Genomic DNA, 6526 nt, shown 5'->3' with positions numbered 1-6526 from the left:
AAATATTGTATGAGTCCACTATTATAAGAACTTGAGAAATAGTTTAAACAGAGAAGAAAATATTCTTTGACAGTTACGAGAGTGGGGAGGGAGGGAGGGAGAGAGGTATTCACTAATTAGATAGTAGAAGAATATAGTAGACAAGAACTATTTTAGGTGAAGGGAAAGGCAACACACAATACAGGAAAGGTCAGCACAACTGGACTAAACCAAAAGCAAAGAAGTTTCCTGAATAAACCGAACACTTTGAAGTCCAGCATAGCAGTGGCAGGGGTTTGGGGACCATGGTTTCTGAGGACATCTAGGTCAACTGGCGTAATAAAATCTATTAAGAAAACATTCTGGATTCCACTTTGGAGAGTGGCGTCTGGGGTCTTGAACACTAGCAAGCGGCCATCTAAGATGCATCAGTTGGTCTCAACACACCTGGAGCAAGGGAGAATGAAGAACACCAAAGACACAAGGTAATTATGAGCCCAAGAGAGAGTAAGGGCTACATAAAGCAGAGACTACATCAGACTGAGACCAGAAGAACTAAATGGTGCCCTGCTACAACCGATGACTGCCCTGACAGGGAACACAACAGAGAACCCCCGAGGGAGCAGGAGAGCAGTGGGATGCAGACCTCAAACTCTCATAAAAAGACCAGACTTAATGGTCTGACTGAGACTAGAAGGACCCTGGAGGTCATGGTCTTCAGACCTTCTGTTAGCCCAAAACAAGAACCATTCCCAAAGCCAACTCTTCGGACAGGGTTTGGACTGGACTATGGGATAGAAAATGATACTGGTGAGGAGTGAGCTTCTTGGATCAAGTAGACACATAAGACTATGTGGGCAGCTCCTGTCTGTAGGGGGGATGAGAAGGCAGAGGGGGTCAGAAGCTGGCGGAATGGACATGAAAATAGAGGGTAGAGAGGAGGAGTGTGCTGTCTCCTTAGGGGGAGAGCAACTAGGAGTATATAGCAAGGTATATACAAATTTGTGTATGAGAGACTGACTTGATTTGTAAACTTTCACTTAAAGCACAATAAAAGTTTAAAAAAAGAGAAAAAAAAAGAATAAAAGGCGTTGGGACACTACAGCAAAGGTTATGAAACCTCACTATGGATGATGAGAGTCATATAACAAGATAGGATAGAAATTAGAAATACAGAGGTAAAATACCAGAGATATTGAGGCATGGCACATTGAACAGTCTCAAGACTGTTTACAGAGGGAGAGTTCCAGAAATAGAATAGGGTTTGAGGGGAGGAGAAAAGCCCGGACCAGGCTTGGAGTGGAAAGCGACAGGGAATTCTTCGGGAACTGGATGGCAAGCAACAGGGAGAACCCAGCGAGGCTGGGTAACTCATGTTACTTTTCTCTGTAAATCAGTCTAAGGTACAATTTTCTCCGTAAATCAGTCTAAGGTACAATTTTCTCCAGCAACACTGAGAAGCTCCCAAATTAGAGATATAAAAATGCCCAGACAGAGAAAAAGATTTTGAGAAAGAAAAACAGAAAGGAGTGGACAGGGGTTGGGCGAACCGGATGGCTGTAGCTGAAGAAGGGTGCTTCAAGGATAGGTTGTTAATGAAAAGAAAAAAGAAAAAAAAAAACTTCGCAAAAACAAAAGTCTAAAATCTTAGCTCCCTAACAAAAAGTTTTCTCTCATTTTTGTATGCTCCCTTCTACTTTTTGTCTATACCAGAGTCAGGCTTATTTCTTTCAGGCATGTGCTGGTGCCTTTGTACACGATGTCGTTTGATTTTCAACTGCCCTGTCAGGTTTGCTCTCTAAACTCACGCTGTACTGGTTTCTGCAGCACCAAAACGAAAAAAACCAAACCCATTGCCAACTCATAGTGACCCCATAGGACAGAGTAGAACTGTCCCATAGGTTTCCAAGCCTGTAATCTTTTTGGAAGTAGACTGCCACATCTTTTTCCCCGCAGAGTGCCTGGTGGGTTCGAACAGCCGACCTTTCAGTTAGCAGCCGAGCACTTAACCACTGTGCCACCAGGGCTCCTTTCCCCAATACCAGTGTGCGTTAATAGCTTCTGTTATGCACTGAATTATGTTCCCTCAAAAATATGTTGTAAATCCTAACCTCTATGCCTGTAGTTATCATCCCGTTTGGGAATGGGTTGTCTTTGTTATGGTAATAAAGTAGGATTAGCATAAAGTGTATCTTGAGTCAATCTCTTTTGAGATATGAAAGAGATTAGGACAAGCAAGCAAGCAGAGACGGGGGAGACAGATGTCAAGCCACCTGAAGGCTGCTTAGGAGCAGAAGTTCAGAGACAAGGACCTTCCTCTAGAGCTGACAGAGAGAACTGGCACCCTGAATTTGGACTTTTAGCCTCCTAAACTGTGAGAAAATAAATGTTTGTTAAAGCCTAAAAACAAAAAAAGACAAGAAAGAAAAGACCAAGAAGGATGTAAGAAGAGACTCTGAAACTTGCTTTTGAACGTAGAGTAGCTAGAGCAAACGGAAGAAATGAAGATGTGAAAACAGAAGATTTCAAAGGGCAGCTTAAGAAGACAAAGTATTACAATGAAACATGCAAAGACCTGAAGTTAGAAAGCCAAAAGGGAAGAATACGCTTGGCATATCTCAAGCTGAAAGAACTGAAGAGAAAATTCAACCCTCAAGTTGCGATTTTGAAGGATTCTCTGGGCAAAATATTGAATGACGCAGGAAGCATCAAAAGAAGATGGAAGGAATACAGAGTCACTATACCAAAAAGAATTGATCAACGTTCAACAATTCCAGGAGGTAGCATATGATCAAGAACCAACGGTGTTGAAGAAAGAAGTCCAAGCTACACTGAAGGCACTGGTTAAAAAAATCAAGACTCCAGATATTGACGGAACACCAGTTAAGATGTTTCAACAAACAGATGCAGTGCTGAAAGTGCTTACACGTCTATGCCGAGAAATATGGAAGACAGCTACTTGGCCAACCAACTGGAAGAGACCCATATTTGTGCCCATTACAAAGAAAAGTGATCCAACAGAACATGGAAATTATCAAACAATATCATTAATACCACATGCAAGTATAATTTTGCTAAAAATAATCGTAGACAGTTGTAGCAGTATATCCACAGGGAATTGCCAGAAATTCAAGCCAGATTCAGAAGAGAATCTGTAACAAGGGCTATTATTGCTGATGTCAGATAGATCTTGGCTGAAAGCAGGTAATACCAGAAAGATATTTACCTATTTTTTATTCACTGTGCAAAAGCATTTGACTCTATGGATTATAACAAATTATGGATAACATTGAGAAGAATGGGAATCCCAGAACACTTAATCGTGCTCCTGCGGAACCTGTACATAGATCAAGAGGCAGTTGTTCGAACAGAACACGGGGATACTACATGGCTTAAAATCAGTAAATGTGTGTATCAGGGTTGCATCCTCTCACCATACTTACTCAATCTATATGCTAAGCAAATAATCCGAGCTAGATGTCTTAGTTATCTAGTGCTATTATGACAGAAATGCTGAAAGTGGATGGCTTTAACAAAAGGAAATTTATTTTCTCACAGTCTAGGAGGCTTGAAGTCCAAATTCAGGATGCCAGCTCCAGGGGGAGGTTTTCTCTCTTTGTCAATTCTCCGGGAAGGTCCTTGTCATCAACCTTTCCCTGGTCTAGGAACTTCTCAGCCCAGGGACCCTGGGTCCAAAGATGTGCTCCACTCCCAGTGCTTCTTTCTTAGTGGCATGAAGTCCCACCCCCTCTGCTTGATTCTCTTTTTCATATCTCAAAAGAGATTGACTCAAGATACAACCTAATCCTGTAGATTGAGTCCTGCCTCATGGACATAACTGCCTCTAATCTTGCCTCATTAACCTTAGAGAGGTTAGGATTTACAACACATAGGATAATCACATCAGATCACAAAATGATGGACAACCACACAATACTGGGAATAATGGCCTAGCCAAGTTGACACAAATTTTGAGGGGACACATTTCAATCCATAACACTGGACTATATGAAGAAGAATGCAGCGCCAGGATGGGTGGAAGTCTCATTAACAACATGTGATATGCAGATGACACAACCTTGCTTGCAGAAAGTAAACAGGACTCAAAGCACTTACTGATGAAAAGCAAAGACTACAGACTTCAATATGGATTAAACCTCAACATACAGAAAATAAAAATCCTCACAACTGGACCAGTAAGCAACGTCAAGATAAATGGATAAAATATTGACATGGTCAAGGATTGAATCCACAATCAATGCCCATGGAAGCAGCAGTGAAGAAATCAAACAATGTATTGCATTGGGCAAATCTGCTGCAAAAGATGAAAAGCAAAGGTGTCTCTCTGAGGACTAAGGTACACCTGACTCAAGCCATGGTATTTTCAGTCGTCCCATATGCATGTGAAAGATGGGCAATGAATAAAGAAGATCAAAGAAGAATTGATGCCTTTGAATTATGGTGTTGGTGAAGAATGTTGAATATACCATGGACTACCAGAGGAACAAACAAGTCTGTCTTGGAAGAAACACAGGCAGAATGCTCCTTGGAAGCAAGGATGGTGAGACTTCATCTCATGTGTTTTGGACATGTCATCAGGAGGGACCAGTCCCTGGAGAAGAATATCATGCTTGGTAAGGTAGAGGGTCAGTGAAAAAGAGGAAGACTCTCGATGACATGAACTGGCACAGTGGCTGCAACAATGGAGCCAAAATAGTAACCATTTTGAGAATGATGCAGGATCATGCAGTGTTTTCTTCCGTTGTGGATAGGATCACTATGAGCCACCAAGCAATGAAGGATGCTGGTGGTTTGGACCAGGAGGAAGGTGAGGTGGGGAGATAAGAGACTCATGATGGACTTTGAAGGCGGCACCCCAGGGCTTCCTGTGGCTGGACTGTGGGGCACGAGGGAGAGCAAAGGAGTCAAGTAGGACTCAAGGTTTGAGGCCTGAGCACCTGGGAGGATGGTGGTACCAAAGTGAGACAGCAGAGGTGGGGGATGGAGGTGAGTGGTCTGCATGAACCCAAGGGCCAAGTATGCAAAGGGCTGCTGCAGATATTTTGAACACAGCCAATCCAGGGTCCCCTGGATTGTGAACATCAGCTTGGTGGAGGCAAGCAAGGGCTGTGCTGAGGACATGCACAGGCTTGCCAAGGAAGGCCCCTCATCACCTCCAGATTCTTCTTACGGGGACAACTGGTCCTTGTCCGTGCTCGGCGGGACATTTATGAGCCAGGATGTGAGCATGCTGGGGACCTGCTCATCTGCCTACCTAGCGGATCCGTTTCTGAGGGCTCAGGCCACCAGGCACAGTTGGGTAGGTCAGGAACTGGCGTTCTCCCTAGAGTTAGGCAGTGCACAACCTGTGCAGTCGTGCCTGGTGGCCCCAGTCATTGTGGAATTGCTGTGTTCGTAAGTAAAGAAACTCCTTTGAGGAGAGAGACGAATGTTTGTGAAAAATAGGAGTTTTCTTTGCTTCGAAAGGTCAAGTGAACTCTCTGGTGTTTAAACACAGCCCCAGAGTCCCTGCACGTCCTGTTTGCTTTTTTATTGTGGTGAAAATGTACACACCAAAACAATGGCCAAGGGTCAGATGGTAACTCTGCCTAATCATTTGAGGACCTGCAAATGCTCTGTGCCTGAGTTTCCACCATTACAGCCTGAGAACTTCCACACCCCCAATCAGAGATAGGTGCCCCTTCGGCAGCTGCAGCAGAGGTATGGGCTGCCTGTAAGCTGCCGCTCTGATGCAAGGAGTGGTGGGTGGCCCGTGAGGCCTATGAATACAATTGCATCACAGGAGGGGCTTGACTGAAGATAGGGATTGGCTGGACACTTGAGGTGAGATGTCTATAGGAAGGGGCCCTGAGAAGTCAAACAGGGTCCTGACTCTGAACATCTCAGCCCACATGCCCCTGTCTGGACCTTGGTCCCCCATCTGTAAAATGCACATGGAGGAAGTTGCTCCAGGCAGCCTCGAAGGGCTCCCTCCAGTGCCAATTCAGAGGCCCATCTGGCCTTGGCCCTGGCCTTGGCACAGGGAGCCAGGCAGGTGAGGAGGGTTTGTGACCAATGGCACTCAAATGGGCAGAGTCAAGTTCTGTTGGTTTCAATTCTGCTCCCCTTTCCTGGGAAGCAGGGCAAAGGGCTTGGGGACTGCAGGTGCCTGGAAGCTGGGCAGGGGAGGCAGGGAGAAGCCAGCTGGTAACAAGGGGCCTCCACCTCAGCCAAGACAGGCACAGGATCTTGTGTATGCTGTCACTGAGGGCAGGTCCAGACAGAATCAGGCTGGGCCAGACTGGGGACAGCGCCTCTGAGGCTGCACACGCCACTCCAGGTGCCCCACCCAGGCCAGGGCACTGGAATGACGCTGGGAACCCTGGAGAGGTGGCCTTGTCCCAGGCTTTGCAGTGGCAGTTTCCTCCACCTTAGGCCGGCCTCGTTAAGAAACACCCCTCAGAGAGTCTGGGAAGGCTTCCACATCATGGAGTGGGGCCATGGGAAACCTAAGCCAGGTGCAAACTGCTGTGTGGCCCCAGGCCAA

The sequence above is a fragment of the Elephas maximus genome, chromosome 2 (genome assembly GCF_024166365.1).
Source record: "Elephas maximus indicus isolate mEleMax1 chromosome 2, mEleMax1 primary haplotype, whole genome shotgun sequence".
NCBI classification, from domain to species: domain Eukaryota; kingdom Metazoa; phylum Chordata; class Mammalia; order Proboscidea; family Elephantidae; genus Elephas; species Elephas maximus.
The sequence above is the reverse complement of the archived record's forward strand: the minus strand, read 5'-3'. Positions refer to the sequence as shown.